Source organism: Phycodurus eques, chromosome 21 (assembly GCF_024500275.1).
Source record: "Phycodurus eques isolate BA_2022a chromosome 21, UOR_Pequ_1.1, whole genome shotgun sequence".
Classification (NCBI taxonomy): Eukaryota; Metazoa; Chordata; class Actinopteri; order Syngnathiformes; family Syngnathidae; genus Phycodurus; species Phycodurus eques.
In genome coordinates, this window is record NC_084545.1 from 5,552,542 (window position 1) to 5,565,814 (window position 13,273).

The window sequence follows — 13,273 nt, forward strand, 5'->3', positions numbered from 1 at the left end:
ACAGGATTAGCACGTCAGCCTCTTGACCCACTGATCTATATGGCTAAACCCTCCATCCACACGCTGACTGTACAAAGCGCTGAGTCCGTCCTAAAATAGCCAATAAAGGGCGCCACGGTGCAAGGCGCTCTTGAGTTACAAGTCAGCATTACAATGGAGCCTCTCAGATTCACACTGGTCAAACCTGTATACAAAAACGCAAACAGACTCTCTGCTTTAGAAGATTCATTTAATTATGTAATTGCAGGTTTTCCTTTTAATAAAGTACAATATTATAGAGTGGTGTTATTAAAAACACTGCACTTTTTTGTGTTGTTATTCTTTTGGGGGGGAAGCTTGAACGGATGAATGTCATTTTCATTGGTTACGGAATGAATTAACTCATATCTCAAAGCGCCACTGTATACATAAAAACAGGACGGTGGTGATGTTTCACTCCAAAAGGATACAAACATGCTACTGCCGCCGCTGTGGCGTTCAGCCACACCCATACCCAAAAACCATTAGAGCCTCCACCGAGGCCCACGCTCTCTCCGGAGGTCAACCGAGAGGCTGACATCATCCTCATCCTCCGCCCTGCCGCCTCGCCACATGCGACTGCACGGACATCCGAGCCAGCTCGAGGAGCGAGCAGATCTTCAAATGGGAGGATGAATGGCGTGGCGGCGGCAAGCGGGCGGGGTGACATCAGCGCTCCGAAAATAACGCCCGCACCGTGAGCCACAAAGCCGATGAGAGCCGGTTGACTTCTTGTGTCTTCTCACACAGCTGCATGCGCTTTTTAGGCACGCTTTTTTTCCTCGACTTTAATTTTTAGCATTTACTATATACATGCACGGAAGGGGCATCGACACTAACGTAGTCTACGTCGTCACTCTTTATGTTTGCTACTGTATGTGACGACAGATTTGTGGAGACAGTCTAGAATAAGAAAATAAAACCGCAAACCCTCCCCATTTAGTTATGTTATTGGTAAGTGTGTACATTGGTTTGGAATGTCAGCCCGCTTACTTCACAGTGGGTGAATCGTTGAGTCAGTGTTCATCTCACGCGCTACAATCTGCACGGGCGTCTGGACTTTTCCCAGCTGTCCGGGGGAATACGACGGACACGGCGGGCTTTATCTGGGCAAAAGGTCACAGAGTACGCGTCCACATGGGAGAGGCGCGGGGCGAGGTTCTGCCCCCCCCCCCCCCCCGCCCCCGCCCCCCATCCGCCGCAAAGGTTCAAAGGATAGAATGTCAGACGCTTTCAGGGCTTCTATCCCCTCAAGTCATTTAAAAGTCACTCAGATAACAAAACAGGAGAAGCTGTCAGTGCCGAAGCCAGACGCTCCGGAGGATGACAGCTGTTTGGAAAGCCGAGACAGGTTAAGTAAACACGGGGCCAGAGAGGACGAGAGAGAGCGAGATACAAAGGCACGACGCTCTGCCACATCAATGGAGACCACAGACTTCCTGCCACTGATACGCTCAGCAACCTTCACAGGGCTGCTGGCAGAAGACCGCGCCCACGCATTAAACAGATACTACAAACACATCAGGGCAACCGCATGAATTAACATTTGCGCCGCTGAAGTGACTTACATCGCATTCATCGCAGGCAACAGAAACAATAACAGTGGGAGAAACACCCTCTTTAAAACAATAACCATGTTTGCCTAAAATCAAATATAACATAGCCACACATGCGTCCCTCGTCTCATGCCTCCTACTCCTGGTTAGAAGTGCCTTGTTAGTCCCTTGTTTTATTCGTCCCTTTGTTAGTCCCTTGTTTTATTACCGTGTTGTATACCGTGCATCCATTGCTAAATCAACAGCAATCTGTCCCCACAAGTCTTTCCGAATTGGGGCATCATACAGGAAATGCCTTTTGTGGCAAATTGTGGCAATTCTAGAGCTAATACATGCAAACAAGTGCCGACCACCGGAGGCGGGCGCATTTATCAGACGCAAAAACCCATGTGGGGCCGTTCGCCTTCGGGGGGCTTTGGTTTTGTTTTGTTTGTGTTTTTGAACAATATTGAATTAAGACGAAACACTTTTTTTTGCCACAATTGTGAGATTACCAGATACTTGATAATTACTTGGTAAATGGCATCTTACTCATACTTAAATGTAAGTACTCGTACTCGGTTGGAAAAAAAAGTGGTGTCGGGTTTAGGGTGAGATTTAGCATTGGGATTGGGGTGCATTTGCTTTGAAGGGTAAGGGACAGATTAAAGTAACGTTTAGCTTTAGCCTGATTGGGTGATCAATTTTCAACACCCAAAATGTTTTCCTGTAACCAAATGCCCTTGTTGTGTAAAGATCTGTTTTCATTCCACAATGATCTCAATGTAAACTCTGCTACCAATAACTGCAGGGTGCCAAAAAGTGGGATGGTCCACCATATGAGCCAGTGAAAGGAAACTTGTGGAATTTCATCTCGGCTGCGAGCGCTGTGGAGTTTGTGAATGACAAGTCTCCTTGCTTCAAACGCCGACACGTTGATGTGAACTCCCCCTCGCCTCCTCTACCGACCAATCAAAGAAAAACTCCGCCCTCCCCCTGAGACCACTCATTTCTTCAGGCCTCATAACCAAAATAGACTTCCTTTTCTTTGAGGCTCACCCAAGTGTGTCTGTGAAGCGGTGTTCATGCTGTTGCAGCTTTGTGATAGGCCACTTCCAAAAACAAAAACAAAAAATACAAGCAGATTGAGCAGGAGCGAGCTCCCTCACGCGGGGGCCGAGGGCAAATCCAGCACCATCCGAACAAATACGAGGGGGGGAGTGGGCGGTCTTTGCATGGCGGGGAACGTTGACAGCCCAGCTGCACCGTGTTTGGGCTGAGAGTCCACCATTTGCCCGTGTCACACAAACACCGTGCATTTGGCCGTGCCTTTCTGCCGCACGTAAACGCAGCCGGGGCAGCTGGACGGCTTTTGTGATAGCGTCGCCGTGGCGACACGCGGCAACATGAACTTTGCCAGGAGGCTCGGCGTCACACCAGAAGGCCGGGAAGGGTTTTTGGGGGGGGGGGGGGTCTAGGGAGGAGTGGCTTGTGTTGGGCCGTTTGTTTGCCTTGATGGTCCCACACTGCAGCTGCAGCCGGCGACACCTCAGCGGCAGCCTGCCAGCCATCACGAAGGGAATAATAGGCCCAACGTTCAAAAACAAGCTAACAAAAGCCATCGCGAGGGAAACGCGAAACAAATGTCACCGTTTCCAAGCCTTGCTGCTTTTTTGTTCAGGACATATAAACGATCAAAAACTCCACCGACCGGTTTGTCAAAGGTCGTTTTTTTTCCGGGACACTGTCCTGAGCTGGGCGGTTCACAGCGTGTGACGTTACACAGCCACAATGCAGGCAAGACACATCCTGGGCTCAATGTCATCGGGACTCACAACAATAAAAAATACGAGCGGAAATCTCACAGGTTTGCCGAAATCACGCGTGACGCTTTGAAGTCCAGCTTTTCGTCTGACTTTAAGACCTATTTTTCCATTTTCCCCGCATTGAAATGAATGGAAATGCCATTAACCTGTTCCACTATCCCCCCAAAACCCAACAAAAACATTTTGGAATGCGAAACTATCACTCAATAATATTGCATTTTATAATATATATTGTAACAACGGAATTACATATAATGTAAAGAATTTAATAGTTTGTGCATCACGATTAAATCAATGCGGCTCCTTCTGGTGTGCATGTCTCGGCCGCCTGGGGGCAGTACAATCCAGTCGAGCTGACAGAAACGAGGAAAAGTTTCAAAACTAATCTAAGCGACTCAGTAAACTGCAGTCAACTTTAGTCGTTTTTCACAGAGGATAAAGAACATAGGCCTGTGAGTATACTGTCCGTCTACATGTGTAGATGCCCCGTTTGTGTTCCAATATTTTTGCTTTAAGGTTTACAACACCGAGACACTGATGCTATTCATTAGCTCGTCTATGGGGTTTTTTGCATTGATTGTTAGCATTAAGCTAGCAGACTTTTGCACCAGGCAATTCTCCTAATGTTTAGTTTGACAAAACGTAACAGGAAGTGGCAATAAACAGCTTCAAGCTGCCAAACTGCTGCTTGTTGTGAATTGAGTTGAGGTCACTCCTACATGCATACAGTGCTTATTGCACATTTTCACTCGCAAGTCAAAGCAAAGAAAATACACAACGGCTCATATCTGGGAAAACTCACAAAGCCGGGTCACTTATATCTCAAGGCACCACTCTATTGGCTTGCACACTGAATAACTTTAGTTTCCCGACAGCTCCTTCAGTCTTTTAAGAGTCGTCTGACTATGCTGTGAGTCACCTGACGTCGGCCTCGGGCTCACAGCCACATGGTACTCGAGGTCGGCCGAGGGGGTTTGTACACTCCAGATGCCTGAGCGCCATCAGACACAATAGCCTGCTCTGTGTGCGTGCGTGTGTGCGTGCGTGTAGGGGGCAGCTTTTACAGCACTATATTTAGCATGTGGGACGGCCCGTTGAGGAAAAACTGTGCCACTTGTAAAAACACACTGCTCCTAAAACTGCTGCAACTTGTAGATTTACTCTAAATGTAAGTAGAGGGACGGCACATTTGTTCGTTGTTTTGAGGGACGCCCGCCTAGTGTCGACAGCCGATACCTGACCCCAAATCGGCGCTTTTCAAACTACCACAAGCCATAACTTGGGGATCCACAAAATGATTTACGGTCACTTATGTTTATAGTAAAAGGTACATACCCACATATGGGGGGGGGGGGGGGGCATAGTAAAGCTCTCTGTAGAAACTGCATGTTGATGCTGAAAAGCTGAAGCTCAAATGCTGTGAGATGAATGTTGAAATGTGGGAAATGAAACTTGGAATGCTTTGAATCGGTCGAGAAATGTGGAAGGAGGAGGGAATGAATAATGTAAATCCTTTCTTAAATGTGGAAATTTGTTCGTGGGAAACTTTCAAATTTCACTGTGAAAAGTGTTCCGAGTTTGGCAAATGTGGTCATTCTTGGAATCTGGAAAACTGTTCCCAAGATGTTCTGAACAGTTTGAATTGGAATGGGAATGGCGGGACCTTTTTGGTTGAATGTTTCATTCACTTTGTTTTGTGTGGAAAATATGGAATTCTAGGATAACTGGGAATGTTTGTGTATATCCTGAATTTTGCGAATGCTGTATATTGGAAGTTGGAATGCTTTGAATCAGTGTAGAAATGTGGAAATAGTCGAAAAAGGTCACAAAAGCTCTTCACAAAGCCTTGTTTACAAGTGTCAATATGGCAAGAAGCTGCTCCCTGCCGGGCAATGCATTCACTTAACCCACTTTTTCCTCGCGCTGCAAGTCCGACGCGAGGCAACCAGGTTACACGCCCTGTCAGTCACCGACAAGGACACACATTCTCCTCATCGGATCGCAAGACTATCAAGCAAAGTGGTTACACCAACAAACAACTGGTGCTTGTAATATGAAACAAATGTAACCAATTATTCTTTACAACAAAAAAACAACGACAACAAATCAATCTTTATTACAAAGAAATGTTTCACGTTTCATTCTAAAGCACACAAAACAAATGTGCCATACTTTTCACAACTCACAGCAACATTTCTCATAATTCTATGTAATCTCACGATATATCCACAGAGGAGGTCTAGATGTTGGGTTCTCCCCCACGCAGTTTGTGGCTGATGCCAGGAAGGAACTCTGGGAATGTTCTTCTTGCCTTTGTTGAGGGCAACTGCCAGGTTGTGGGGGCGCATCTGAAGTTCGACGTGGTTTCCTCTCACACGCTTGGCCAGGCGGACGCCACGTTCCTCCGGTGAGCGGTCCTGGTGCGACGAAGGACACGCTTGCTGGTGTCGGGCCGAGGCATGCGTGCCTTCACGTCATCAGCGAGGTCCGCGACGGTGAAGGTAAGTATCTGGTCCGGGCGCTCGCCGGTGGTCGTGGCTTCCTCTTCATGGACTGGTGAGCCTTCTCCACTTCGCATCCCACACCGTCTGCGAGATGGCAGTGCTCACCGACAAGCCGACGGTCGCTCAGGTCCTCGTCGGTCTTCAGACGAGCGTTGCACAGCGCCAGATAATCTCATCGGCTGCCTTGGAAACTGACTTTTTTTGTATACACGAAGCCATCAAGAAGGATCTTCCGGCCTCCTCTCTGCGATGTGATGATCTCGAGCTCAGCTGACATGGTGGAATACCTTGGGCAAAAGGTTGAAGGAATCAAGGCAACTGGAGTGTTCTTGTTTGCTGAAGACGTTTCACCTTTAATCCAAAAGGCTTCTTATCTTCTAAATTTCTGCTGTGGAGTGCCTCTATTTATACCTCGGTGGGTGTGTTCCCTATCAGGATTGGAGGACAACTGGTCTTTGGACAACTGGTCTTCAAAAGTGCATACCAAGGACAACTGGTCCGCGGAAAAGTGGACAACCGGCAATAAATTTGATAAACTTTTTTTTTTTTACAAATTGAACAACTAACATTTTTTTTTAACAAAAGACAAAGAAACGAAATTGCTACTTAGTGAGCACAACTGAGGTATGACCAAGGCTGTGAAGTTGAGAGCCACCATCCAGCTCGTGGAGGTGTGACAAGCTCATTGTTAGAAAACTTAAAAGCACATTGGTGGTGTGACCCAGTAAATAAAATTCACTAAAAAAGACGACATTTCCATGTAAAATACATATGTTTGTATGTTTTCTCATTTAGTTTAAACTAATAATAAAAAAAATAGATATATACACATATATAAATATATTATATAAATAAATGAATTACTTTTGGAAACTTGTAATGTGGAGGTGTATGCTTGTGCAGCATTTATACGAGTTGACACTACATCAGTGAGATTCCCAAAGTGTGGTACGAGAACCACGTGAGACGCGGGCTCCCTCTCGTCGTATGTGAAAGAATCACTGCCAAAGTAAGTAGAGTTCGTTTGTTTTTAACTTTGAAATGCAATACATTTGCATTTAATCTGAGAACTTTGTTTTGTCATTGTCTTTTAAATGGAATAAATATTTTTCTGTTTATTTATATATTTTTACATTTTAAAAATAAAACCCAAAATTTTAAATCACAACATTTGGAAAGTTTGGACATTTTATTCTACTGGACAACCACAGTAAATAAATAAACGAATATATCTATCACTATACTGTGAAGTGTATAACACATATATATATTTTTTTGGGTGAAAATGTTTATTATTTAATATAATTTTTAAACATTTGGAGATGCATGCTTTTGATTTATTTATTAACGTAGGATAAGGTGTACCTAAATTCTACGAATTTTTATCTCAGAAAATCAACAAAAAATGCTTCTTATTTTAATGGTAAAATAATAGTTTAACAATCACAAAAGTTGGCATTGGACTGTGTATCTTCACAGTATATAAAACTACAGTACTCGTCAAAAGTTTGGACACACGCTCATGTAATGAAATGAGAAGGCCCTTTTCCTGTTATTCACCCTTACTTCTTTTCACTGTGACTCGTCCACAAGCACATGGAGGGAACACATCAGGCTTTTGTTCGGCGGTGCCCGCAGGGGGGCCGAAAGAGGCCGCATTGCTCACTCGCCACTCGGTAGAGATAAGCGGGAGGTGAGGGGGGGGGGGGGGGGGGGGGAGAGGGATGAAGTTTTCCAGCCCCTTCTGTGTCCTTGGCTTCCTGCGCATTCCAGCTGCTCTGTGGTGCAGAAACCCGAGCGTTAGCTAAGCCCGTCGCGCCCACGCATCTCACGCATGCTTTCCCGCTAAGCCGTCGCCCGAGAGCGCCCGTCCGCTCCTGACACACCGCATGTCACCGGCGAGGGCCTTACAACTTTGGCAACAATGGCGCAGCCGTGAAACTGGATGCGTGACTCAGCGCTGACTGCGTCTGCACACGTACTGTATGAAGAGGATGTAAAAGGGGACAATAAATGGTCATTTACAAACACTATTGGCTAAAAGTACCCACACACACACGCTGCTGATAGAACGCCACAATCTGCGCTACAAGGCCTTGCAGTCAAAGGAAGGACTTTTTTTTTTTTTTTTTTTAAACAAAAAGTGATACAAAGACAACTCCAACTCATTGAAAAGCATGTATCTCCAGAATTTTGTGATTTTTATATCTCCAAAAAAAAGTCATTTTAGTTGTATTCCTGATTGTTTAATTGAGTGTATATATTTATAAAATTATAAATATAAAATTACTACTCCTTTTTTTTTTTACACACAGAGATGAAAAAAAACTGAAAATGTTTGTCTTTCAGAACCCCCCTCAAAAATACAAAAAAATAGAGATGATAGCACACAGTTTCAAATGTTTTGATGAATTTTCTCAAGTCATTTATTTGTATAACAGATTGTTTCACTGAATTTACTTTTTTTTTTTTAACCCTGGAAACCCTAAAATGTTTTTTGCCAGAAAAAAATACGGAATAAAATTGGTGAATAATGGAAAATGTTTCTCCAAATTTTGTGATAGTTTTTTTTTTCTAAATCCCAAAACCAGCAGTCACTTTAGTTACTATTACTGATCATCCAATAAAATGTATATATTTTCAAATTTGTTTAAATTCTATATTTTTAACCCCCCAGGGAAATAAAACGGAGATGATCAAAAGCATGTGTTCCTCAAAAATTTGTAACACAGTTAAATAAGAAAAATCAACCAAGTTCTACTATTGATTTATAGCATAAAGAAATCTTACATTTCAACAACAAAAGACAAAATTTAGAGAATATTTTTTGATTTTCATTCAAATAGAAATAGAATCAGGAAATACTTTTTCAATCTGACAAAACAACAAGTCATTTTAATTGCATTAATCTTAAATGAATTCACTTTTTTAAGTCAGAAAAAAAAAAAATTATCCCAAAATGTGGAGATAATGAAAAGCATATGCCATGCCTCCAAATGGTCCGAACACATCTCATTAGAAACCTTTTAGCTCCATCAGCTACAAGTATTTGCTGTATAATGCAAATACAAACATGTCAGGAAAAGCCTACTAGAACACTGAACTTTATTTCTTGTGGACCAGAGGCACTTTAAATGCTTTAATTTTAGCATGAGTTTGAATTTGATTTCTTTATTCTGAACACACCCACATCCCCAGTTATAAGAGGGTGTGCACACTTGTGCGACCACATTAGCTCAGGTTTATTTTTTACTTCCACTCGCAGAGTTGCACAGCTTACAGGCCAAATTAATGGTGGGGTTTGTGGACCTTTGGTTGCCAATTTGCGAGCGAGTTGTGGAACGTCACATGAGGGCTGGCCTGCTATTTCCATTTAAAAGCAGCAGCATGTGGTCAAGAGTTCATGCACCCCCCTCCCACCCACCCACAGTCACCCCTCTTCTAACTAAAGACCACTCGTGATTAAATTGGATTCATAGTAGCCCAAAAAAAAGGAAACAAATCTTCAAAGGGTAACAAAGGCTTTTTTAAAAATGATCATTAACAATGATTGCGGAATAGTGTTGAACATCAGCCTCAACTCGCCCCCCGCCCGCATTCTCCCCCTCCCCCATCCTTTTTAACGTTCTTTGTCCAGACCACTTGCACATGGTGTAGGGTGCAGAAAGGAGACTGCAATGGCGGGGTCTTAATCCACTGCCAGAGGCACTCTTTTTAAAAAAAAAAAAAAAAAAAAACATCTGAGCCTGGAAAGCAAACGTCAGAAGGCTCTGTGTGTGGAGAGAGAGAGAGAGAGAGAGAGAGAGAGAAGCCTTGGGGGAGGTCACCCAAGGGTGGGGGAGTGCGGGCATGGAAAGTTGAAAAGTTAGCAGAGAAGTCTTTAGTGCCTATACATACATCCTGCTCACAGGATAGAGCGCGTACATGTCGGCCTCTCTCAGGTGTGACTTTTCGCACCCCCTTCTTTTCTTTTTCTTTTTTTTTTGTGCGACGGGACTATGGCCTCGCTGACATTCCCACTCTCCTGCCGGGAGCGCTCGTTTTGTCTCCTGCATTCCTTTGCCCATTCATCTCTTTCCCTTAACACAGGGAGGAGGAGGGGGGAGTCTTAAAAAAAAAAAAAAAATCCCTCCCACACACACACAAACACACACAAAATCTACCCCCCTCTTTTTTTCCCCCTTGCTTGGTTAGTGAAGCAGCAAAGAGGGAGGAGGAAGGGAAAAAAGGAGATACATTCTTGCTGAGGCTCTCTCAATGTGCAACAGGGGTGAAGAGCTGTGGCTTATTTTTAATGATGGGTTCAAAAAGGAGGAAAAAAAGAGGGCTGGGCTTGCACTTATACACACACACACACAGACTACTGTAGCACAAGTCTGGGACTTTCACAGAGAGATCTTTAATTTGCCAGCCCTCCCACACTGCAACGGCTCCAAACCACCCACTTACATCCAGGGCCCGTAAAGCAAAAGGACTGACTCCAGATCAGCCACCGCAGGCTGTCGACTCAAACGGAGAGGCGAGAACAAAGTCAAAAAAAAAAAAAAAAACCTGGAAAACTCAGTGTGCTATTATTCCGTTTCAGTCACGTACACTTTTTGAGTGCTCACATATAAGATATATAGATATACTGTATATTTGTTGGGCCTCAGCTGACTCTTCTCGCTGCTGTTCACCTTCACTTCTGTTTACTGTATGCAGTATTGCTGCTACTGTGAACTTTGCTGCCGTAGAACCGGACTTTCCCCATTACGGGACTAATAAAGACTTATTCTTATTGTATTGTAATCAGACCAACGCCTATTTATGTGTTGTTTTGATTCCGGCAGGGGGGCTTTTTGAGTTTAGCGCGCAGGAGCCATGAGGATCAGCCAGCGTCTCCGTTGAGGAAATCCTTTGCTTTTGCTTTGCCAAAACAGGAGCGAAAGAGAACGAGACGGAGAGAGAGAGAGAGTGTGAGAGAGTGAGCGAGAGAGAGAGAGAGAGAGAGAGATAGATAGAGAGAGAGAGAGAGAGGGGGGGGGGGGGCCTGATCCAACATGCCATCGGGACATCTTGGGCTTAATTTTTTATTTGTTTCCTTTCGCAGGAAAGCACCCTGCAAAGCAATGCAAGCAGCAGGCAAGCGTTCTTTTGTGTCAGCTTTGACAGCGAGGCCGCGCGAGAGCGAGGGCGTGGAGGGAGAAGAATGAGTGACGTTGGCGCTTCCTGTCTCAAATGACATCCAAACATCAGCTCCTTCCTCTCTTAATGGCTGTCATCAAAGCGTCGCAGGAGGCCCAATTTGTAAAACTTTAAAACGTCGACTCTACAAGTGGGTTTGGCTTTTTCATTGACTTTGTTTTGGGGGATGCAGAGGAGATGCAAGAAGGGACAACATTGACACGTAGTTTCCATGTCAGCTTAGATTTAAATGTTACATTTTTTTTTACTTTTCACTATCAACAAATGTTGTTAATTTTTCTGGGGAAAAGAACATTTGAGGGTTTCCAGGGTAGAAAAAAAGAAAATTCAATTAAACAAGCAGTTATACACACAAATGATTTTTTAATGTTTTTTTTTTTTTTATTTTTATTGAAAAAAAATTAAAGTGCATACTAGTCATTGTTTCTATTGTTTTTTTTCTTCCTAAAAGAGAAACATTTTAGTGAATTTTTTTCCTGCTCTAAATCATCATGATTTAATGCTTCAATTCAATTCATTGTGCTGCTCCTTCTGGTGTGCCCACCTAGGCCACCAGGAGGCAGCAAAATACACACAGACACAAATGATGAAGAATGGTACCTCTACTACTACTGTTAAGATACTTCAATATTAGTTATTTTCCGGAGACCATCAATAACAATGCTAATGTTAGCAAGTCACCAGCGTTTTGTATTGTTTGCTAGCATTAAGCTAGCGGGCCATTCTTTGGGCAACATTGTTTTGTTGTTTTAAATACACAAGGTGTCATTTTCATTTGTTTTGTTTTATGAAGCCTCTTTTTTTTTAAAGAATTGTTCACTATTTGCCAAACTCCTGTTTATTTTGAAGTAAGTTGAGTTGAGTTCACGGCCGCCGTACAGCGCTCATATCTCAAGTTTGCACTGGCAAAGCAAATGAACAAACAAAGAAATAATAAGTCAAATGCAGCTCGTATCATGAAAAACCCGCAAGTTGGGCCACTTGTATCTCAAGGCACCACCGTATGAAGGAAATAAAAATAATTTTGGGGTTGTTTAGAACACTTTCTCTCAGCTTTCATTCATTTTTAGAATTGCACAGTAGCATCCATACTGCTGCTTGAAGTGCTGATGATTTACGCAGTTGTACATTAGTCTTGTTTTTTTTTTTCATGTCCTATAATTAAAATAATGTGCCATTTCCGTAAGTATATCTTTTATACAAGTTTGTGTGTGTGAATAAAATATTTAGGTTGGACACCATGTTGGCCAGAGGAGGGACCACAGCTGAGCCTATGACGACATCTAGTGGAAAAATCGGTCATTACAAGGTGCCTCAACTCAGGCCTGCTTCTCAGTCACAGCACTACATTGACTTTTAACCCTAAAATCATGCAACACAAGCCATACATTTCGGACGTCGGATATGTTGCGGGGTCATAAATCTGCCGGTAACAGCGCAAAAAAAACAAAAGAAAAAAATAAACAGAGATGCTGAGTGTGATCTTGTGATTGAGGCCACTGCAAGTTCCCACTGGCTCGCATTCTCAGACTGCCGTGACAGGATCAAGTAATTACTGACACACACACTCACACATGCACACCAGCATGGATGAGGATTTATCTCACCAAGCTTCCAGTTTGGGCTTGATGCCCACAACTACAAACGCAAACATGAATGCAGGTGTGTGTGTGTGTGTGTGTGTGTGTCCCTTCCCCCTCTTGCCTGCTGAGATGCCGCAAAAACCATTATTTAAAAAAATATATGTAAAGCCGTGAGCTAAATAGGAAAACCATTCTATTTTCCATACGGTCTTAAAATTTGATCACCACGGAGGTTGAAGCAGTTTCCGTAAATATAAGACTCTGAAGTCATAGAATAAAACAACAGCTGTCCAAACAGTGTCATATAAAACCTCAGTATCAAAAGCAGTGAGCATCTAAAGCAGGGGTATCAAATTCCCATTCACGGTGGGCCAGAATTCAAACTTGGGACAACGTCGTGGGCCAAATGCAATATTTAATGAAAAATCACTGCGATGTGTCTGTTTTCCTTCTCTGCAGAAATGTAGCGTTAAAGTTTATCATATGACAACAGCTTAAACACTGAATATGGAATAAACAAACTTTAATATTCTAAACACGAGAAATCAAACAACCCCCCACCCCCTTAAAAAATAAGAATGCCCGTCCATAGAAATCCGAACTTCAAACTATTAACAGTCCCT

General features: G+C 43.4%; 1 protein-coding gene across 2 annotated transcripts in view; it reads right to left on the reverse strand.

The window, feature by feature from the left end:
* The window catches only part of dlgap1b (discs, large (Drosophila) homolog-associated protein 1b), a 79,121-nt gene that overhangs the window by 11,091 nt on the left and 54,757 nt on the right, over nucleotides 1-13,273 (reverse strand). The window lies entirely within an intron of this gene.